At 51.3% G+C, this 23,775-nt stretch overlaps 1 protein-coding gene across 1 annotated transcript in view; it reads left to right on the forward strand.

Moving 5' to 3' along the window:
* The window catches only part of CAMTA1 (calmodulin binding transcription activator 1), a 1,094,671-nt gene that overhangs the window by 835,117 nt on the left and 235,779 nt on the right, over positions 1-23,775 (forward strand). The gene's annotated exons all lie outside the window — the stretch shown is intronic.

A 23,775-nucleotide genomic window follows, 5' to 3' on the forward strand; every position in this document is an offset into this window, starting at 1 on the left:
ATTGGGCTCCACCCCACTTCATCAGCCTTGATGTCTGGTCATGGAGACCATCCCTGTCCTGCCAGCTTCACGGCCACCTCCCACAGCATGTCAACACCCAGCCCTGCCCCTCTGACCCTCTTGTATCTGGCCAAGTAGAAAGGACCCCAGGCTGAGATCCATCCTGGCTCAGCCCTTCACATTAGGCATCCTTGGGCAAGTCACAGCCCACTGATTGAGTGGAAATGACAGCTGGGGCCCTTTATGACCATCGGCCATTGCTGGTGCACTGCAGCGTATCCACAAATCAGCCCTTTTTGGTTTATCTGGGCATGTTCTTACTGTGATCCTAGAAGAGCAATCTCTCACACTGTGTGATGCCTTCCACTGACACTCTAATACTTTCACAAACATTGTCTCTCTCAATTTCTCAAGCACCTTATCTCAAGGGACTTATCAGTGTAGGGAGATTCCCACACAAGTCCAGAGCCCAGAGGGAATCACAGTGGAGCTCATCAGGGGCAGAATGGCAGAAGACAGACAGGAATGTGCTTAAGTAAGGGGAGACACTAGACATATAGAAGGTCTTTTTAATTCCAGAGGATCCCACAAAGCAGGTCTGTCAGAACACACAAAGTCAAACACGGAGAGGCAGAGAGAGATGCTGGCAGCTGCCCACGGCCTGAGCAGAGGGGTGAGAAGGGTCACTGGGAAGACTGGCCTTGTCTCCTGGGCCCCGTTCAAGACCCACACTGCTCTCTCTGTAGTCTCTACTTAACATGCTGGAATGAATCTAGTCCTTCGTGAAGCTTATGGAAGGATGGTGGGGGGCTGGGGTAGGGAATGCTGCTAGGGGTAGGCGGGGCATCACCCTGGTTACCAGTGATGATCGCCAGGATTCTGAGGGTTTGTGAGTGTGCATGTATGTGTGCATGTGAGTGAGTATGCATGTGTGAGTGTGTGTGTGCAGGTGAGTGTGTATGAGTGTGTATGCATTGTGTTCACATGAGCAACTGTACACGTGTGAGTGAGTGCACGAGTGTGTATTGAGTATGTGTGCACATAAGTTGGTGTGTACAGGCTAGTGTGAGTATGTGTGTGGGGGGGGTGAGTATATGTGTATATTGACCTGTGTGCATTCATGTGTGCATGTGTTTGAGTGTGTGTATGTTTATGTAAGGGTATGAGTGATATATGTGCATTGAATGTGTGTGTGCATGTAAAAATACCATGGCGGAGGCGTCTGACCTCCTCTAACTTCACAAGGGGGGAGGAGAATCAAAATCAACAGCCTGAGCCTCATTCCTATGAGGCAGAGGTCAGACATACCTGCTCTCACCAGCCCTTTTTACCATTTCTGACACCATCTGTCCCTCCCACGGTACTCTGTACTTCTCTCCTGAATTTGATGATTCATTGCAATGGCCACATAGAACTCACAGACAGTGCTTATGATTACGGAGTTTATTAGGGAAGTAACAGGTTACAATGCAGGTTCAGGAATGCTCAGAATACAGTTCTTCCATCAGGACAACTTCTTTTTACCCGTGCCTTCAGGCATGCCTCTCTCTGGCCCCTCAGCCTCTGCCCTGCTCAAGCAAGCATTACAGAACTCTTTTAGTACTGCCAATAAGTGCCCAGAGGCACCCCACTCCGCTGGTAAGCCTCAGCTTTCTTGCTCCGTGGGCTCCCAGCCCACCATGCTGTTGTCTCCTGCTAATCTCCTGCCTCTGCTGCCATTGTTGCTCTGCTGCTGCTTCCTGCCAGCTTCAGTGTCACGGCTCTCTCTTGGCCCACTGGTTCCAGGAGCTTCTCAGTGCAGGGATCCCAGGTCCAAAGACACGCTCCACTCCTGGTTCTTCTTCCTTGGTGGTGGTGAGATCCTCTCCTTCCTGCCTCTGGGACAGGATGGCAAAACTGACCAACCATTTGTTAGGATTCCATAGACCTTATTTGCATGGTCCCACCCCCACATAGGTGCCATGAACTTTATTTGCATTATTGGCAAGCTATCCAGTCCCCTTGGTGGACCACAATTACCTTATTTGCATAGTCCCACCTACCCAATCATTTGGGTGGGAGTTACAATACAATGGCGAGAAAAGCCATATAAAAGCCATCCATCACACCATAGTGCATGTGAAGGTGTGTATGTGCGTGTGTGTGTGAGTGAGGTGCATGCACGAGTGTATGCATGTGAACACATGTGAGAGGGATCATTTAGTGTTTTTTTTTTTCTCTTTGCAGGGCTGGTAGTAACCAGCCTTCTGTCACACTGGTAGATTCTTTTTTGCAGAGATGGCTCACAGGGGTTCCAAGAGGCTCTGGTACCCACCCTGTGCACATTCACCCAAGGCCATGGGCTTGCTCCTCTGGGTGGGCATCCCAGTTCTGTCACTATCTGCAGCACAGCATCTCCCTGCAGGGTCCTCCTTTACGCAGGCCATTTTCATGCTTGATAGTCTAGCGTCAAAGACCATGGCTCAAAGTCAAAGGCATTAGCTGCCTCCATCGAAGCTGGGTGGCCCGTGCTTGTTTCCTCTTCACCTTGTGCTGGGCTGTCAGTTTCAGAGGGAAAGAAGCAGACACCTGTCACTCTGCCATCTCAAAGCAGCAGGTCTAGGTGGACCTCTCATGCTAAGCACCCCCAGGGTAGGCCATGTGGCCTCCGCAGGCCCCCATAAATGTCAGGGCTTCATACGTGACTTATCCGGCCCAAGTGGCAAGGGAGGTCCCGGAGGAGACTCTGGAACCTGTGGTCCAGTCCTAAAACCACTCCCCGGGAGACCCAGCTGGAACCCTGAAAGCCAGGGCTGCCTCACACAGACTTCCCTGGACAGTGAGCATGGCTTATCAGAAGCTGGTCACAACCCACCTATGACATCTGCCATGTTCTTGTCAATTCTGGCATGTTTCTTGCCCACCGCAAAAGAGCCAAGAGCTGTAGCCTAGAGAGAGGCAGCTGAGTAAGCAGATTCTGGAGCATTCTCTGGAGGCCCTCAGGGAGGATCTCCCTGGAAGATGACCTCGGTCCCCTGTCCTTCCAGTCAGCAGTAATCCAAAGCCAGGCATCAAACCGAGAAGAAGCTAACAGGAGAGGGGAGGGAAGCAGATTGTTTGTCAAGGTGAATTAGAAGCATGGGCCTCTGGGTCTGGCACAAAAGACAAAGGGAGAGATCTGAGAACAGGGTTTGTGACCCCCTCCCCAAGACCAGATGTGCCCTCCTAGCCATGGGCCTTCTCACTCTGCCATTTCAGATTTTTGTCTTCTAGAACCCACTGGAAAGAGAGAGTTCACCTCAGATATCTCTTTATGCCCTTGCGCTTGGTAGGGTGTGGACTTGGGTAAGACAAGGAGACAGGGATTGTCTCTGCATTAAATCCTGGAGGCTGATGTGTAGGGTTGCCAGATTTAGCAAATAAAATACAGGACACTCAGTTAAATTCTAATTTCAGATAAACAACGATTAATTTTTGGTGTAAGTATATCCGGTGCAATATTTGGGATGCACTTACACTAAAAATGATTCATGGTTCATCTGAAGTTCAAATTTGACTGGGTATCCTCTATCTCACCTGACAACCCTACTGCTGTGGGCTTTTCATTGGGAGCCTCTCCCTGCTTTGCCATCCATCTCAGCACAGAGTATGTGTTGGTTAATTGACTTCAGAGCCCTAAGTCCTTAAGACGCTGCAGCTCTGTGGGGTCTGCATGTCTGAGCTCTGGGAGCCTCCAGCTGAGGATAGTAAGGCCCCTGGTGCAGGTAGCAAGCCTGGGCCTCTAGAGGCTACAAGGGAGACTGGGAAGAAGCTAAGGGGCCCACTGTCTCAGCTGTGACCTCAGCCTCTTGAGACGTGGATCCCAGCATGGTGGATGCGCTCTATGTTGGAACATGTGGTGCAGCACTGGGGAAACTGCCAATTGCCAGAAGCAGTCAAGGCCAACAGGAGAGGTCAAGGTCAATAGGAGCCTCCGATGGGGCTGGTTAGAATTCACAATGTGGTCTCCACTCTGCCTTCACCAGGAACAACGAGAGAACCCAGCCCCTCCAGGTTCTGGGCTCCCTCGGGCCCCTGGCCAAGGACAAGCCCAGAGCAAGCCTCTGTGCAAAGAAGACACTCTTTAGAAAGTGTGTCCTTTGCTCTAGGAAGGCACATTTGCAGTCGAGTCTGTGCGTGGAATTTTTATTCCTCTAATACCGCTTGGGCAGGATTTAGTACACAAGTTCTCCAGAGGAAATGCATTCAATAAAAATTTGATGGGCTCCGGCAGCTCAGCAGAATCTCCTTACGAATTCCAAGTGTGTGCTCGGTCCCTGGCTTGAACAGAAGCTCGGCCACAGTCTGCAAATGGCCTCTTTAGCGGGGAGCCTCAGAGGGGGCAGCGTGCCCCTAGCCTGGGAAATAGCCCTCAGCTCCCTGCATCCTTGGGAAGCTCGCAGGAGTGGGAGCCAGGGAGTGGGGCAATCCTGGCCCCCCACCCAGAGAAGGAGCTAAGCCCCAAGGCCCTAGGGAGCTCCGCGCGCCAGCGTCCTCACGTGTGATGAGGAGCGATGGGCCACTTGGTGGGGATCTGATTCGTATGAAGTTGTGAAGTCGGTTCAAGAGTAGGAATGAATTTAATGTGGGAAGTGCAATAATTTTCATTTATCATTCTCTGGTATGTCTCTGCTCAGCACACAGGGAAAGCCCTTGGGGGGCTGGAGAGAGGCACAGGCCCTTGCCCAATGCCTGTGGGCCACACCAGGCACAGATGGGCGTGGGAGGAAATGCAAGAATCTAAGCTTCCTGAAGGCAAGCTGGGCTCTCAGCCAGCTCCTGGCGTAGGGAGCCAGTTCAGTGTCAGGTGGAAGGATGGAGGAAAGGAGGGCTGGCCATCCCTCCGGGGATGGGGGAACCTTCTGGATGGCCCCTCAGGCTTGTTAGGAAACCTCAGCCACAGCCCCCAGTAGCCCCCACCTTCATCCTGGTGAATCAGGGCCTGGTTGTTGGAAAACCACTCCAGTGGCTCTGGCTGAGAGCAAACATCTGCTGCATGATAGGTCCTCCTGGCCTGGGCCTTTGCCTACAGAAAATGCATATGGAGTTGGGAGATATTAAGGCAAAGGGGATGCTTACAAAATGGCTTTCAGGTCCCAATGCATAGAGTGATTTCCTCGTAGCCACCAGCCTTGTGTCCTGGAGAAACACAGCTGGGCCAGGTTGAGGCCAGTGGAGCTTGCCTGGGTCTCCTGGGGCCTGGTCCTTGGCCAGGCACCTTACTACAATGGGAAGGAGCAGATGCCACCCTCACTGCTTCGGGGACCCAATGAGGTAGCCCCATGCCAGGGAGGAAGAGCACCTGGACAAGACTTCTCATCCTCAGTCAAAGAGTTTGGCCCCCAGGCTACCTGCATCCAATTTCCCTCAGAAAGTCCCCTGGCCTCTCTGCCATCTGACTGCACGATACACACCCTGGGGCTTCCAGCTTTCCACAGGGGTTATGCGAGGTTGGGCGTCCCTGGGTGGTACAGATGGTTGACGTGTTCAGCTGCTAAATAAAGGGTTGGCGGTTCGAGTCAACCCAGAGGTGTCTCGAAGAAAGACTTGGCAATCTATGTCTGAAAAATCAGCCATTCAAAACCCTACGGAGCACAGTTCTACTCTGGCACACACAGGATTACCACAAGTCAGAATCTACTCCGGGGCAACTGATTGGTGTATGAGTTTAACTCACCCATCCGCTGTACCTGCAGGGGCAAGAGGTGAGGCCCTACCAAAGATCAGTTAAGATTTCTGCACTTAAGGGTGGGCAAGATCAGGAACATTCTAGAGCAATGGTCCTCTACTTTCTCCCTGCCCCAGCACGTATAATGAAAATGACCCTACTGGTTCTGCTCACATACAGGAGTCGACTCCCCTAGGGGTCGTGCGCTTTTTAAAAAGTCCTCCCTATGGTGATATTGGTACCCTGCCTCTCCCACCCCAGAATCACTGTTGGCCTTTTTCAGTGGAGTTAACAGGCTCTTTCATACATACACACACATACAAACATGCTCACACCTTCATGGGTACATGACCAGTAGTATTCACCTGGAAACCAAGTACACATAATCCAATGCACATATGCTCTCCTGATACCTAATGCACACAAGTACACAGACACACATATACACAGACATGTGCATGGAGACACATGTACACAGAACACATGTACGCAAACACAAGTACCCAGACATGTACACAGAGGTGCTCATGGAGACACATGTACACAGACATGTACACAGAATACATGTACACAGACACAAATGTGCACACATACATATGTGCACACAGTTGCATTTGTACACAGACGTGTATGTACATGCAGATATACATATTACACACAGGCATACATATGCACACACACGCACATACGTATGCTCCTATGCCAGCCTGTCTCTGCTCTCATACCAGCATCGTGAGCCTTCCCTGACCTCATGAGATCCTGATCACATCTCAGGGCCAGTGGGCAGGTGGAAGCCCAGGGTGGCTTCCAGTGGTCTTTGGCTCCTGGACGTGGAGGTAGGGGGTGCTCCCTCTACTGTGGTAGTTGAGTTCTTCTCGGGGCCTGATGTAAGGTGACCCACCTTCCTGCTTTGCCTGGGACTGAGGGGCTTCGCAGGACGTGGAACTTTCAGTGGTAGAACTGAAACAGCCCCTGGCAATTCAGCATGGTTGAACACACTATGACAGGACAGAGTGCGACCCTCAAGAGTGCAGTGGGGTGGACAAGCCCGCCAGGGCCAGCCCCTCCCTGCCCACATCCTCCAGAGCTGGCCTTCCCTGGATATTTCAGGAAAGAAGTCAGATTGTCCAGACAAGCCCATCACACCCCACCTGGCTGCAGGGGCTGCAGTGGCCCAAGGCCGGCAGTGTGCGACTCCCAAGGGGCTGCATTTCTCTCAGGGAGCCAGTGTGAAGGGGGCTGGACCAGAAGACAGCCCACCCAGAGCCCACCTGAGGCAGCTCCGAGGCCTAAGGAGAGAGGCTGGCAGCCAACCTTGGAATGTCCTTGGGGGTAGCCTGCTGAGCAGTGCCCAGACGTTTTGGGGTCCAGTCAGGGGACATTTCCATCCATCAGGCCCTCACGATCGACCCCAGGGGTGAAATCAGGCTTGGATCATGTCTCAGCCCCCTCTTCCTGAACTCAGGGACCCAGCCCCTGCGGTGAGAGGTGGGGAGGGTCCAAGGCCTCTGGCAGGCCAGGGAGCACAGCAGACAGGATGCAGGGAGCGTTGGCTGAGCTCCTGGCAGGCACATCTGGCCATCCTGGGCTTCACCTGCATGACCTCATCTGACTCCCACCCCACGGACATCTTCTTATCCCCTGTCTTAGTTATCTACTGCTACTATAACAGAAATACCGCAAGTGGATGGCTTTAACAAAGAGAAGTTTATTCTCTCATAGTCCAGTAGGCTAGAAGTCGGAATTCAGGGTGTCAGCTCCCGGGGAAGACTTTCTTTCTCTGTCAGCTCTGGAGGAAGGTCCTTGTCATCAGTCTTCCCTTTGTCTGGGAGTATATCAGTGCAGGAACCTCAGGCCCAAAGGACATGTTCTGCTCCTGGCACTGCTTTCTTAGTGTTATGAGGTCCCCATGTCTCTGCTTGCTTTTCTTTTTTATATCTCAAAAGAGATTGGCTTAAGACACTACCTTATCTTGTAAACATCATCAATATAATTGCTGTTAATCCACCTTATTACCTCATAGTAATAGGATTTACAGCATATAGGTAAAAAATTGCAGACAATCACACAAAATGGCAGCCGATCACATGATACTGAGTATCATGGCCCGGCTAAGTTGACAGATATTTTGGGGGGACACAATTCAATCCATGACATCCCCCTTCTCAGACTGATCCTTGGACACCTCTGCTTGGGCCAGGTGCAGCCTCTGCCCTGGAGAGGTTTACAAGGAGCGAGAAAAGAACCCCCAGGCAGCAGAGAGAGAGGCAGGATTCCAAAGCCAGGGAAGGAAATGGAGTGGATGGGGGGGGCGGGGGGAGACGTCCTAGAAGAGAAAGATGAGGAGAGGGCATGGGGATGGGTCACCGGGCCCTGCCACCCTTCCTGCTTGCACTGGGCTCCAGCACCAGGATTTCAGGTGGGAACTGGGAAGGGAACAAGCGTGCCTGGAACCAAAACAACAGGCCAAGTGCTGTAAGAAGAGCGGAGTGGGCATGGGCCCCAGCCGGCACTCAGGGAGAGGGGCAGGTTAGCCCACTGCCCGGCCCTTACCCCATGATGGCCACCACTCCTACCTTACGCTGCCCCTACCCCCACCCCCAGTGGCACTGAACTCCTCAATCTGGTCCCAGGAGTTCCAAGTCAGGCTTCTCAGAGGTGAGATTTGAGGTTTGGACCTCCCCAACCCACACCGTCACCCCAACACACACACACATACACACACGCACACTCATTCATTTACACGTACGCACTCACACACACATATGCTCACAATTTCATGCACACGCTCACACACTATCACATACACTCAGACTCACACATTCAGTCACATTCACATCCACACACGCTCATACTCCCACACATTTTTGCACACTTACATACACTTAGTTGCACACACATTTGCTCACAGTCTCACACACATGCACTTACGGCTCACTCACACTCAATCACTCATTCATATTCACACTTTCACGCACACACTCACACACTGTCCCATTTCTACACTATCATATACTCAGTCACACTCTCATATATTTATACACACTCACACTCTCACAGACACACACACTCCCGCTCATTCCAAGCTCTGTGCCGGCTCCAGGGCTCCGGCTCTGCCCATACTTCTTCTTCCCCCACTTTTAGGGAGCAGTCTCTGCGCGTGGGTGCCAGGCAGCTTGCAGAGAGAGTGGGCGGGGGTATCACCACCCCAGCCCTAGGGTCTATCGAAGTCATTTGCTACTCCAAGCAGCACTTAGTTTCACTTCCTTTTTCTCTCTCCTTTGGTTCCTGGAAAACCCCAAACATTCCCAGGAGAGAAAACAGGCCCTTTATTACCTCATGGGCCCAGAACACTGCATCACAGTAATTGAAAGTGGCTTGACTCAAATTGCATTTTCCAAGGAGCTGTGTGAGACTGGCATGCCAGAGAGGGAGGAGGGCAGGGGAACTGTGAGCCACCAGCACTGAACAAGCAAGAAATTTGGGGCCTCAGAGGTGGGGCCCAGTTCCCAGAGATTTCCCCAAGTCATATCCAGGGGGCAGATGTGTGGCCCCCTGGGCCAGCCCTCAAACAAGCCCCATCCTGGGCAAGGATTTTCACTGTCTTCCCCATGGGCATGGGCCCCCATGCATGTCTGCCCTGCAAGGTAGCCACTCAATGCCTATTTGTTGACTTCATGCTGGATGGTGCCCCAGAGCCTTTGCTTGCGCTGCTCCCTCTCTGAAATGCCCACTTGTCCATTTGAAAAATCATTACAAGAATAGTGAGGTTTTACAGAGTACTCTGCTGAGTTCAGACTGGGAGCTAAGCACTTTCCTTGTTTTCGCTTGCAACACGCTCAATGCCCTTAAGAGGTGAGACTTAGTATCATCACCAGGTTTTGCATAGGGAGACTGTAGCCATAGAGCTGAAGCCATTTGCCTGAGAGGAAGCTGAGCTGGGCTGTGACTGGGTCTCTGGCTTGGAGCCCCTGCTATGAAACCGGGTAGGCTATCACATGGATCCCCTGCAGGCTGTGTTGTGAACATAGTGACCCCAGTGACTGCCAGTGGCAAGAGGGGGTACTACTTCCCTACCTCACCCCCATCAAGAAAGGCATTTAAGAATCTTCTGGAAGCTAGGATGTTGGGCTGGTGTCATTCAAAAAAGCCTCCTCAAAGTTTCGGTTACTTTGCTTTGCTGATAGTCATTTAAGTTACTCTGAGGCTTCATAAAGCGTCAAAGAAGCATGTGAGGTTTGCCTGGGTAGCAAAAGAGGATGTGAGTTAAAATCACGGGCAATGCTGCCTTGGAGCCTCTGTTATTTACAACTGTGACCCCTTCCCCCACCACTAAACTCGTAAGCTCCCCAGTCACCTGCGGCTCCCCAGCACCCAGCATTGAGCCTGGCTCCTGGTGAGTGCTCAGAAAATATTTATCGAATGGAATTAATGAATGAGGGAGGAAGGAAAGAAGGAGGGAGGGAGGAAGGAAGGCAGGGAGGGAGAGAGGGAGGGAAAGAGAGGGAAAAAGAGGAAGGGAGGGAGGGAGAGAAGGAGAGAGAGGGTGTAAGTGCAGAGGGAGGCAGAGGGTCTCAGCACAAAGGAGAAGGGGGAAGGACGAAGGGTGCCTGAGGAAACACCAGCACCCACTTCACTTGCCTGGAGAAATTATTACGTTCTAGAGCCCTGGTGGTACAACGGTTAAGCACTCAGCTGCTAACCAAAAGGTTGGCACTTTGAACCCACCCAGCAGCTCTGCAGAAGCAAGGCCTGGCGAACTGCTTCATAAAGATTACAGCCAAGTAGATCCCATGGGGCAGTTCTACTCTGTAACACATGCAGTCACCATGAGCCAGGGGGCTGACTCCACGGCAGCTAACAGCACCGTTCCCTTTATTCTGTCCTAATTTCTGTGACACACTCAGCTACTAAGCAAGAAAGCGAGGGCTCCTCCAGGGGATCGGCAGGGTGCTGGGAAACCCACAGAAGGTACCCATCACTGGAGACCAGGGGATGAGGACCATGGCGGGGATGGGACAAGACAGGTGTCTGTCCCCAGGGCTGTGGCAGGCTCCCCGGCCATGGCTTCCCACAAGGGCACAGGTGGGTGGGACCCCTGCTGTCCCACTGCTGGGGGACGGGGGACTCCCAGGCAGGAGAGCCACCTCCAAACAACGAGGCCTGTCCCAGGATGTCTGAGCAGAGCGCTAGAGGCTGCAGGCGGGGGCGCGTGCCTCTACCTCCAGTTCCTGAGAAACTGTTTCTGGTAAGTAAAGAATTTGCTTCCTTCACCGCTTTTTTCAATTTGAGTCAGAGAACATGGGAACCTTCTTGCAAAAGCATCTGTTACAGCAAACCAAGTGACAGGTGCTTTTTTTCCTTTTTCCACTCTATCCAATCTTCACGCCAAAAATACAGCTGGAAGATGAGCTGGGTGTGGCGTCTGCCAGATGACGGGTCCACAGGCCTGGGCCAGGGCCGCCGTCACTTGGGGAAACCAGGATTCAGGGCACAGACCCAGCACTGACACCACTTTGATTTCTGAACTGTCAGCTCAGCCGACTTTATAGCTTGCAGACACTTGGACCATTTCTCCCCCTCCTGGTTTACTCTCTTTCTGGATTATTGTCTATAAGTTTCAAAATGGCTCAGGACCCCAGAGTGGTTTATAAATTAGGGCTGTATTTTGGGAGCACCCAGTAGTGCTGCAATATTTTAGGAGGTGTCAGAATTTCCATTACAAACCCCATTTCTCAGAGGTTTATAACTAGGCCATAAAGAGGCACTGAAGCCTGCAACTTGACCTGCACTAGTACAGCTGCGGGGTCCCTCCAGGGTTCGGGGCAGGGACACACAGCAGACATGCCATGTGGGCCACAAGAAAGACGTGGCATTCCAGAACCCCTCATCCTGGTTCTGAGGGGTGGTGGAGACGATATCACCCTCCTCCCAGCCCAGCAAGCTGCGTGGTCCAAACGCCGCCCATAAGGATTGTCAATTCTGACTCACGCCAACCCCATGGTTACAGAGTACAACAGCTGCATAGGATTTTCTTGGCTGTAATCTTTACAGAAGCAGATCACCAGGCCTTTCTTTTACGGGGTCACTGGGGGGATTCAAACTGCCAATCTTTAGGTTAGCAGACAAGCACAAACTGTTTGCGCCACCCAAAACCAAAACCAAAACCCATTGCCATCGAGTCAATTCCGATTCATAGCGACCTGATAGAACAGAGTAGAACTGCCCCATAGAATTTCCAAGGAGCACCTGGCAGATTTAAACTGCTGACCTCTTGGTTAGCAGCTGTAGGGTACTTAAATTCTGCCACAGATGGGAGTCAGTGACTTGGGTATTGTCCTTTGTCCTTATTCCTCTCATCAGCTGAGCCTCCTCGAAGGCAATGGTTGTGCCTTGTGAGCCTGTTTCCTAACCCCATTCTAGCTCAGTAGGATGGCTTACGCATAGTAGGTTTATTAACTTTCAGTTAAACCAAAATAATGCAGCATGCCGTTGGAACACCAGGCTTTGAAATCGAAAAACCCTGGGTTCAAATCTCAGAAGCACCACTTATTAGCTCTGTGACCTTGGGCTAGTCACTCAACCTCTCTGAACCTCTGTTTTCTCACTTGTAAAGGGTTATAAGAAAAAGCAATCATGAATGTAAACTACACAGTATACTGTGAAACACTTATTAGTGACTTAGGTATTGATCATTATCACTATTGAGACAAGCTCCTGCTCAGGGAGAATTGCTAGAAGGGATGGGATTCTGGGGGCTCCTGGATGCTGCTGTGATGTGCTGTGGTTGTCTCTACATGGCATGAAACATCTGGGAACCTATCCAGCAGCTGCCAGGTGTTGCACCTGGGTTTCTGTTCAAAGTACCCCTGCTTCATCAGAGGCAGCTTCTTCCTGGGTCCTGCTGGCAGACCCCCAAAGGGCTGGTGGTGTTTCCTAGGCCTCCCCTCTCTCCAGAACCAGGCCAGATCCCTCTGCTTGCCTGGGGCTCCTGGGCACCTGGGACCCTATGCCAAGACCATGAAGCCAGTGGCTTTCCCACAACCTGCACTCCACTCTGCAGAGGAGGCACCTGACGACCTTCTCCTCAGGTGCCGCAGGGAAGAGAGCATGTAAAACATGGGTGTGATTTCACAAGGCAAGGAAATTGTCATCTGCAGGAGGCTGGGACTTGTTTTCTCTGTTTCTTCTGAGGTTCTGGGGTTTCTGATCCACATGGGCGTCACAGGCTTGTCGGTGTAGTTGGAGCCACATCCCAGGGTTCCCCAGCTCTGAGCCTGCCTGCTGCTCAGGACTCTCTGCCTGGAGGGAGCTGAGGTTTCCTTGAGCACTAGGAGTGGACCCCAAGGGTGCCTTTCATTCATTCATTTGTTCTTTAATTCAAAAATGTCTACCAGTCACCTGCTCTGCACCAGTCTCTGTTCCAGTGCCTGGAAGACAGCAGTGAACAGAGCAGACGAAGCTGCCTGCTCTCAGGGGCTTCCGCTCCAGCAAGGGAGGTGGTGCTGAAGACTAGACATAACAAGTAAATTATATAAAGTAGAGGGTCTGTGAAAACGAGGGAAACCCTCAATAAGATGGATGGGCGCAAAAACCACAATGGGCTTGAACATACCAATGATCATGAAGATGGCGCAGGACCAGGCTACATTTCGTTCTGTTACATGTAAGGTTGCCGGGAGTCTGAGCCAACCTATGGCAACTAACAACAGCAGCAATCAATGCTCTGGGAAAAGGAAAAGTAGGACAGGATAAGGGGCAATCGGGAGTGTCCCAGGGTCAGGAGGACATGTTGCAATCTTAACTAGGGGGCGGATTAGCTAGGTTTACTGCAATACTACTACTTGGCAAACAGCCTGGGGTCTCTGGCTTACATCCAGTGGCTTACAAGGCATGTTTATTTCTCACTCCAATCATAGGTAGGTGCAGTGGCTCTGCCCAGGCTGTCAGGTCAGGTTTGGTCCAGCGTCCTTTCAGGACCTGCACTGAGAGGGGCTCATTGGAGCTCAGTGTTCTCAGAGCAGGGCCAGGAGGGCAATCGGCCCCTCTAAGTCCCAGAAGCCATTTGAAGCTTCTGCTCAGAGGGGGAGTTGCGTGCTTCCCCATTCCACCTACCAACCCGAGTCACATGGCAGAGCCCAGTGTCAGCAGCCCAGGGCGTGGGGGGAGAGTACTTATTAGCTGAGCAGTAGAGCAGTGTCCCAAAGGGGTCAGGACGAGCCACAGTGGGAAGGTTTTCTCCATGGGAGCCAAGGCTTAGAGGCAGAAAGGAGGGAGCTAGGAGAAGCCTGGAAGAGTGTCCCAGGCGAAGGAAACAGACAGTGCAAAGACCCAAAGGCAGAAGGCTTCGGAGGAAGGCCCTGAGATCACGGGGCTGGGGGCAGATCACAGAGCTGCAGTACGCACTGGCTTCCCTCCAAGTGAGATGGGCCGTTGGCATTGGCGTTGAGCGGAGGAATGCTGTGAATTGATGCACATGTCAGCACCACCACCCAGTCCCTTGATGGGAAAGAGTCCGTAGGGGCAAAGGTGGAAGCAGAGACCAGGTGGGAGGTACTTTCAGTGTTCCAGAAACGTGGTGATGGTGGCGCCCAGGTGGGGTACGTGTGGTGAGAATTGGTCAGCTCTAGAAAGATTTTCAGGTGTGGAGCCCAGGGTTTGCTGGCTGATGGAAGTGGGAGGTGAGAAAGAAAGGCCAGGAGGAGGACTCCAGGGACCAGCATCTGGACCTTCTGAGAGGATGTGGTAGCCAGCAGTAATGGAGGCCGTGGGGTCTGGAGGACCACCCTGGAATTTCTGTTTGAGAAGCCCATTGACATCCCAGCAGGCCTGTTATCTAAGTTATCTTGTAGCTCCCCACAAGGGTGGGAATAGCCCCCATCTGGCTGGTACCCCCATGCCCAGGAGCCTCTTCCCAGCTCCCTGGGCCAGGGGCGAGGCTGGGATTCTCCTTGGAGATATGCCCTGCCCAGCCCAGCTGGCCCTCAGCCCCAGAGTGAACAAATGAAAAGCAGTTGTCCAAACACTGGACAATGCCCAGCCATGCCTGGTGCCAGGCCCTGTGTCCAGGCTCCTCTGGGAGGGACAAGCTGGAGTGGACGGACGCCACCATTCCCTCGTTTGTGCATCCGGCATTGCATTAACATTTTTGAGCTCCTACAATATGCCAGGGCAACCTGGAGAAGTTGGAAATGTGCAGGACAGAGCACTAGCAGCTGGAGTGTGGCCTCCTCCGAAGACCCTGAAGGACAGGTCAGGTTTGTCTGAAGGGGAAAGGAGACACCCTTGGCTTAGAGTGACTTGTTTGGGGAATACAAGGCAGGCAGAGCCCAGGGCCCGGCCACAGGACTAAATCCCAAGTGGGCACAAAGGTGTGAGCAGAGGCGGGGCTGCTCCCTGTCAACCAACGTGAGCAGACAGAGATGGGCAGGGCTTTCGGCAGCAGGGGGCTCCATCCTGTCATGGGCATCCAGGGCAGACATCCCACTGGGGCTGCAGGTCCTGGGCCACCTGAGCCCGTTCACTTGTGGCAGCAGACTCCCTTTTGAGCAGCTGCAGAGAAAGCCAGTTGAGAGTCTGACTGAGATTTGAGACCACTCACCAGTTGCCTTCGAGTGGACTCTGACTCACGGTGACCCCATGGCTGATTTTTTGAAAGTAGATCGCCAAGCCTTTTTCTGAGGCACCTCTGGGCGGACTCAAACCTCCAACTTTTCAGTTAGCAGCCAAAGAGTTAATTGCTTGCACCACCTCAGGGATTCCAAGATTTGAGAAGAAAAAAACAAAAGCACAAAACATCTGCTGCTTTCTGTTCAGCTTTGGGAGCCCAGACTGGTCCTTGCAACTCCTTCTACCTCGAACCATGCCCCTTATCAGCCTCGCTAGTGGCAGCTTTCACCTGGGTCTAGTCATCTTTGCCCTGTGATCTTGGGAGAGTTCTTTAAGAGACAGGAAGAAATAGGCCAGAAGGAGCAGCATCTTACATACAGACTCTCGTGCTAATCTGCCTGGTTCTCATCTCGGCACTCCCGTGTACCAGCTGTGTGACTTTGGATGGGTTGCTTGGCCTCTCTGTGCCCCAGTGTCCTCCTCACAGGGTTCGATATGTAAGTACTGGTTGCAGAGCTCTGCCAAATGCAGTCGAGGGCTCTCCCAGAATGGAGAATTAAACCCAGGCCAGGGCTCTTTTGAGGACGCCAGGCCGCCTCTTACTCAGCACAGGTGACGTCTTCTGCAGTCTACGTGCCCCCCTCCCCAGCTCATCATTTCGTGGGTGAAAGGGGACCCCAGGCTCCAGCTGTCTCCCAATAACCCCCTCTTCGTCCCCTGCCGAGCTGGCCCTTGCGTGAGCCATCAAACAGACTCGATTACGCTTTCACCCCAGACCCTCTAGCAGCAGGTCTTAGTTTCCTAGAGCTGCCATACCAAAATAGATGACGAGTGGGTGGCTTTTGTGTAAGGCGCTGTCCAGTTGGTTCCAACTCATAGCAACCCTATGTACAACCGAAAGAAACACTGCCCGGTCCTTCACCACCTGGGTGGCTTTAAAGAACAGCAATTCATTGTCTCAGAGCTTTGGAGGCTGTAAGTCCAAATCAGGGCACAGGCTCTAGAAGAGGATCCTTCTTTGTCTCTTTCAACGCCTAGTGGCTGCCAACAGTCTGTGGTGTTCCTGGCTTTGAGGGTGCATCTTCACATGGCCTCTGTCTTCCACTATGTGTGTGTCTCTCTCTGTGTCTGTCTTTTCTGTTTGTAAGAAACCACTCCAAAGGAATGAGGTTTATGACCCCCCATAGCTATTAACCCCATAGGGCCACTGTAAGTCAGAATTGACTCAACAGCACACAACAACCATTACAAACCATCTTTAAGGAAGCAGATCACCAGGCCTTTCTGGTGTAGTAGTTAAGTGGCTGCTAACCAAAAGGTCGGCAGTTCAAGTCCACCAGCCACCAGCTGGCCTTTGGAAACCCTATGGGATAGTTCTACTCTGTCCTATAGGGTCCCTATATAAGTCAGACCGACTCAATGGCAACAGGTTTGGTTGCTTTGTTTTCTTCCACAGCACCACTCTGTGGGTTCAAACCACCAACCTTTAGGTTAGTAGTTGAGTACAAACCATTTGTGCCACCCAGGGACCTTATCACAGGTATAGGAATTAAGATTTTAGGTTATGTTTTAGTGGGGGTGGGGGGGACAAAATTCCATACATAGCAGGCAACAGTGCTCTTTCGCTTCCTGGAGATTCACCAAGCTCAGATTGCAACGGGTCAGGGGGGCCTGGGTCCCAGACAAAGAGGGTTTGCCTGAATTCAGCCTCTGAGTGGGAACAGCAGCAAGGAGGGACTGTGGAGCCTGGTGGCTCAGACCCAGGGGCTCTAGGTACACATGTCTGCCATGTCTCCATCTATCCCTCCCCCCACCCGGCATCACACCCCTCCACAGGACAGTGTCCCAAGCCTGAGAGAGTGAGCCTGCACCCCCTCCTGCCACCAGCAGCAGCCTCCTGGTGGAATGGAAAACGCATGTTGATTGTACAAGTCTCTGCCACTTAACACAGAGTCGCAGGCTCCACCACAGAGGAGTTTTGTTTGGAACTTAAAACACTTGCTCAAATTAATGACCAAAAATGTCAGATGTGTCCACAGCTAATTATTCATTAGATGCTTAATTAGTGTGGGATGATCATGACATTTTAATGTTATTAATTTTTATACTGTAATAGGAATTAAATTGTTCTGCTGTCCTGAAGCCTCCTGATGGAGTCACGCAGGGGAATTGGGGGCTGGGAGGAGGCAGGAGCTGGGGGTTGGGGGACAGCTCACTGGCCAGGGTTCAGGACACATATGCCTTCCCCTGGCCTTGGAGAGGCTTTCTGCAGGCAGCAGTGTAGCTTTTCCAGAGTTGGACCCTCTAGAGAAAGGGCAGGGCAGCAGCAGGGGCAGATGGAGCTGGGGGAAAGGGTAGACCAGATGGGTCCCCAAGGCTTCTTCCCTGTCTTTTATTCCTTTATCCCAAGACAAGAGGAGATCCAAGGTCTCAGCCAAAGGAACCACCCTGAGAAGTACCACATGGAAAGGGAGAAGGGTCCACAGCTGCCTCATCCCATGGGGCTACAGAAGGCCACCAGGTGGCACAGATGTGCTCCCCGTTCCCCACAGTCCAGAGGACAGGAACCCACTTGAAGGCAATGTTGCATATGTTTAGACAAATGAGCAGAAGCCCCACATATCAGCAAACAGGGCCAGTATATGGGGCGTTAGTAGTCTATTCTTTTCAAAGTGGATGGCTGTGAATTGAATCGTGTCCCCCCAAAAGACATGTTGAAGTCCTAATTCCTGTGCTTTTGAAGGTTAACATGAGGTCATACTGGGGTGGGGTCGGTCCTAATCCTTGTGACTCACATCCTTAAAGAGGTAAGGATACACAGAGACAGGGAGACAGAAGAAGGAGAATGTCTTAGTTACCTAGGGCTGCCATAATAAAAAATCCCACAAGTGGGCGGCTTTAAAGAAGAGAAGTTAATTTTCCCACAGTCCAGGAAGCTACAATTCCAATTCAAGGCATGGCTGTAGGGGGATATCCCTCCTTATAAGTATTCTCAGAGTTCTGTAGCGTTCCTTGGCTTCCATGGTGCCTGTCTTCCTCCTGTGTGTGCCTCTGTCTATTCTGGTCTTTTTATAACTCAGAAATGATTAGATGTAGGACCCACCTAACAATAGTATGACCTCATTAGCATAACAAAAGAAACCCCCTATTTCCATACAGGGGCATAGTTACAGGTATAAGCATTAGAATTACTTGTAACCTCCAGAACTGTGAAACGATACATGTCTGTTCTTTAAAGACACCTCCTTTGTGGTATTTTGTTATAGCCCCCGACCCCAAAACCCCAGTGCCGATAGCAGCTGTAGGAAACTAAGACATAGTATAACTCTATTTTTTTTCTAAGTATGAAAATAATCCATGTCCATGTTTAAAAATCTGACAATACAGAAAGTCAAGACAATAGAAATCACCTGAAATCCCACCATCTGGAAATAATAATTCTTACCATTTTGGTGTATGAACTGCCAAGCTTTTTTTCTAATGCACATAACTATGTGAACTTTTATAAAAATATGTTCACATAATACATTGCTATCTCGTAATCTGCTTTGTTCACTAAATAAGGTCTCATGGGTTTTGTCTTAGTTATCTAGTGCTGCTATAACAGAAATACCAAAAGTAGATGGCTTTAACAAAGAGAAATTTATTCTCTCACAGTCTAGGAGGCTAAAAGTCCAAATTCAGAATGCCAGCTCCCAGGGAAGTCTTCCTCTCTCTGTCAACTCTGGGGGAAAGTCCTTGTCGTCAATCTTCCCCTGGTCTAGTTGCTTCTCAGCACAGAGACCCCAGGTCCAAAGGACAGACACACTGGCTCCTTGCTCTTCTTTCTTTGTGGTAGGAGATTCCTCTTCTCTCTGCTCTCTTCTCTTTTTTATATCTCAAAAGAGACTGACTCAAGACACCACCTACTCCTGTAGATTGAGTCCTGCCTCGTTAATGTAACTGCCTCTAATCCTGCCACTTTACATCATAGAGGTTAGGATTTACAACACAGAGGAGGATCACATCAGATCACAAAATGGTGGACAACCACAGAATGCTAGGAATCATGGCCTAAACAAGTTGACACACATTTTTGAAGGACCCAGTTCAATCCATAACTTGCCCTTTCAGGTTAATAGATAGAGATCCACATTATATTCCATTGTATACATAGGCCATAATCTATTTAACCAGTCTCTGATTATTCTCACCACTGATTATTGGTCATTTGGGTTATTCCTAATTTTTTATGGCTAATAACCAGGGCTCTTCCGATCATGTTTTCACTTTGGTTTGGTTATACCTTTGGGTAAATTATTTGAAATGGGATTTCTGGGTCACAGGGTGCTTCTTCCTCATAGTAGAAAAGGCAGTGACTTGAGTCTAGGGCCTAGTCACTGCTACACTGCGACCTTGGCCAAGGGTTTTAATTTCCCTGAAGCTGTTTCCCCACCCATGAAACAGGCATAATAATCCTATTCTCCTGAGCTGTGGTGAGGATTGCAGTACCTGGCACGGAGCCTGGTACTTAGAAGGTTCTAGAAGGCCAGTTAGTTCTTTTTCTGCACAAGTGTTACATGCTAACTCTCAGTGTACAAGTCTCTTGCATATGTATCATCTCTTTCAATCTTACCGTTACAACGGAAAGGATTGGCAAGAAGGACATGCAGGCTCAAGAAGGGCTTGGGTAAGTTCCTGGGTGGGTGAGCCGGTGGGGAGAGAGGGTGATACCTGGGGCTTGTCCTTGAACCTTCAATGTCAGAGGCACGAAGGGCAGCAGACATTGTTTTCCTACACTGTTTCCCAGCATCCTCCCATCTGAGACAGAATATGCCACCCATTCAGTTCTAGGAATGCATTTTCTCTTTTTTTTTTTTTTTTATTGTACTTTAGACAAAGGTTTACAGAACAAACTTGTTTCTCATTAAACAGTTAGTACATATATTGTTTTATGACATTGGTTAACAACCACACGACATGTCAACACTCTCCCTTCTCGACCTTGGGTTCCCTATTACCGGCTTTCCTGTTTCCTCCTAGTTCTTGCCCCCGGGGTGGCATACCCCTTTAGTCTTGTTTTGTTTTATGGGCCTGTCTAATCTTTGGCTGAAGGGTGCACATCAGGAGTGACTTCATGACTGAACTAAAAGGGTGTCCGGGGCCAAACCTCGGGACCCATTTTCTAATGATGAGGCCCAGCCCAAAACGGACAAAGAAGTCCAAGCAGAGGTTGGCCGGATCAGTATAAAGAAGTTTTGCCACAGGGCAGTGGCCAGATATGACCAGGACGACCTCTCATGCTCCTGGCTCTGGAAAGCCTAGGTCTCCAAAGTGGCCCCCAAACCAAAAAACTAAACTAGTTGCTGTTGAGTCGATTCCAACTCATGCTTTGTTGTGCAGAATAGGACTGCTCCATAGGTTTTTAAGGCTGTGATCTTTCGGAAGCAGATTGCCAGGCCTTTCTTCTGTAGCACCTCTAGGTGGATTTGAACCATCAGCCTTTCAGTTAGCAGTTGAGTGCTTAACCATTTGTGCCACTCAGGGGCTCCTGATCTGACCCAGGTCCTGGGAACTGACAGAGCCATCAGAGATTTGTCATGTACTAGTCCAGAGAAACAGGACAAGGGCTCAGAGAGGCTTCTCCCACAGGGGAGAGAGGGCATTTGGGCAGCTTGGTGGCGTCCACCAAAGCCTAATGTGAAACGAAGAGTAATCACATCAGCCTCAGTTCTATGCAGGAGGGACAGATCCAGGGACACGGGGCCCAATCAATTCCCGGGGCTGGTTGCAGAGTCTCCCTTTTTGTGGCATTTGGAAATAAAAGGCCTGATAACATGAAGCCAACAGTTGGACCCCAGACCTTTAGAAGCCTCTTCCTGAGGTGCAGCTGGACTCTCTGGAGGTGAGCTACCCCTCCCTCCCTGTGGCCCCCATTCCTAATACGCTGACTTCATTGGAAGCCCTAGGGATGCAGTACCAGTGCCTCAACACTAGTGATGCAGTGCAAGGGTACAGGAATGCATTTAGGTGAAGGCCAATTCCCCCGAGCCCCTGGAGTCCCCTGCAGGCAACTGCCCATGGGAGAGGCAGCTCCTGCCACATAGAAGTCAGCCAAGTGACAGAGCAAGAAGCTGAGCAGCTGGTGGACCAAGGATCCTGGTCCCTCTTACCCTGCCCACCCAGGCTGGTCCTGGGAGAAAGGGCCAGGCTAACCTGCTTAGTGAGGTTGACATGGCTCTCAGCATCATCCAGTCGTCTCCTCCAGAAATGGAAAGCCCCAGTGCCTATCACTCGCAGCTTCCATCTCTCCAGAAGCTAAATGTTGAACAAAAAATCATGGGAGCCTCACATCCTGTGGGTGGAGAGAACCTAGTGAATACTTATACCCCTTCTGAGGTCGAACTTAGCAATACCCCCATTAGCTGCGCTGGGAAAAACAGCCGGTGATGCCTGCCTGCTAGCCTTCCAGCCAGCCCGCCACAGAGCTGGAGGGATGGCCCCGGGACCCAAAGAGGCTGCCCCCACCAGGTACCTGGAGCAGAGCCTTCCTGGGGAGAGGAGAGAGCTCCCTGAGGAGAGCTCCTGGCCTCCCTCCCTGCCCCTCTCACTGCCACAGACAGCCTGCTCAGAGGAAAAGAGAAAAGGAAGGAAAATTTTCGTGTGTAATTAAAGTTAAGATAATAAACAGATGCTTCAATTAGAGGTCTTCTCAAATCATCAAATGCTTATTTGCAAGGTGAGATGCCCGAGATGTCCTGAGGCTGGCTGAGCGCCATGCTGGTGAGGAGGAGTGTGGGGGGCTCTACCTGTCCCCTGGTGGCCTTGGCTGATAGAGGGCAGGGAGCAGTGGGGAGGGCCTTGCCAGGCCTCAGGAAGAGCAGCGTCTGCTCATCGCCTTCCCACAGGTGGCTCTGCCGCCTGGGCACCTGCCCATACCCCCTTAGCTGAGGGACTGCACACACCTGGACACTCCTGGGAGCTGGGACAGCCTGGAAGGCCCTTCACAGAGCCCAGGGCTCCTTGGGGCTGGAGGCGGGGCCTTCTTGCTTGGCCTTGCTGGGCTTTGTGACTCTCCCTGGAGGGCTCCTGAGCCAGGGGCCATCCTTGTCCTCATTTGTTATCAGTTGGTTTGTGTCACCCCAAAAAATATGTGCTAACCCCCGGTACCTGTGAACATGACCTTGTTTAGAAATAGGGTTTTTGAAAATGCAATTAGCTAACATGGGGTCATATTGGAGTAGGAGTCCCCAGATTGTGTAAATGGTTAATGTGCTCAACTTCTAACCCAAAAGTTGGCAGTTTGAGCCCAGCCAGAGGTGCCTCAGAAGAAAGGCCTGGCAAACTATCTCTGAAAAATCCACCATTGAAAACCCTATGGAGCCCATGTTGGCTAATTACATCTTCAAAGATCCTCTCCTAACACACATGGGGTCACCATGAGTTGGAGTTGACTATACAGCCACTGATTTTATACTAGAGTCAGGTGAATCCTAATTCAGTGTGACCGATGTCCTTATAAAAGAAGAAAATAGACACAGAGGAAAGATGAGTACATGAAGATGGAGGCAGAGACTAGAGTGATGCCACCACAAGCCAAGGAATACTAGAAGCTGGAAGACGAAAGAATTCTCCTCTAGAGCCTTCAGAGGGAGTGTGGCCAGCCAAACCTTGATTTTGAACTTGTGGCCTCCAGAAGAGTAAGAAAATGAATTTCTGTTGTTTTCAGCTCCTGCGCTTTGTGGCGCTGTGTTATGGAACTCCAGGAGACTTATACACCATCTTACTCTGTATCTCCTCCCTGAGGCCCCCCACCATGCTCCCTCTGTGGCCAACGACACCTACATCTCCAGCCTTGAGCCACTCCCTGAGCTGCAGACCTGCACATCCACTGCCCACTGGCCACTGCCCTTGGGACACAGGAGGGAACGCAGGCCCTTCTGCTCAGCACCCCACCCTGTTCTCCACCAGCGCCTCCTCTGGGTCCCACCATCTATCTGGTGACCCCCACATCTGGACACTCAGAGCCTGTCAGTTCTGCACCCCCTATCCCCATATTTCCTTAGTTTGTCCCCTATCTGCATGGCCACCACCCTCCCAGGCTTTGTCACCTCTGCCCTGCACTGTTCTAATCATCCCCCTGCTCATCTCAGGGACGTCAGCCATCCTGGTCCACCGTCCATAATGTCCCCAGAGTAGAGATCTTCCTAAAACACATCACTTCCTGTCATTCCCATGTTTGAAATTCTTCAAGGCCCACTTGTCCTATAGAAGGAAAAGCAACACCCCCAGCAGCGCCCCCTCCCTTTGGTGGTCTCCCCACCCCCTGCTTAGCCTGTCTCCAGGTGTACAGTCTTCCCGCTCCAGCGAAACCTAGCCTGCTGTTTGTCCCACCCCAGCCCCTCTGCCTGGACTGCCCACTTCCTCCTCCTTCAGGAAACACCTGAAAGACAAACTAGAGTCTGCTCTGGGCAGGTTCGCGGAACCCGCTTCTCCCAGAC

Source organism: Loxodonta africana, chromosome 3 (assembly GCF_030014295.1).
Source record: "Loxodonta africana isolate mLoxAfr1 chromosome 3, mLoxAfr1.hap2, whole genome shotgun sequence".
Classification (NCBI taxonomy): Eukaryota; Metazoa; Chordata; class Mammalia; order Proboscidea; family Elephantidae; genus Loxodonta; species Loxodonta africana.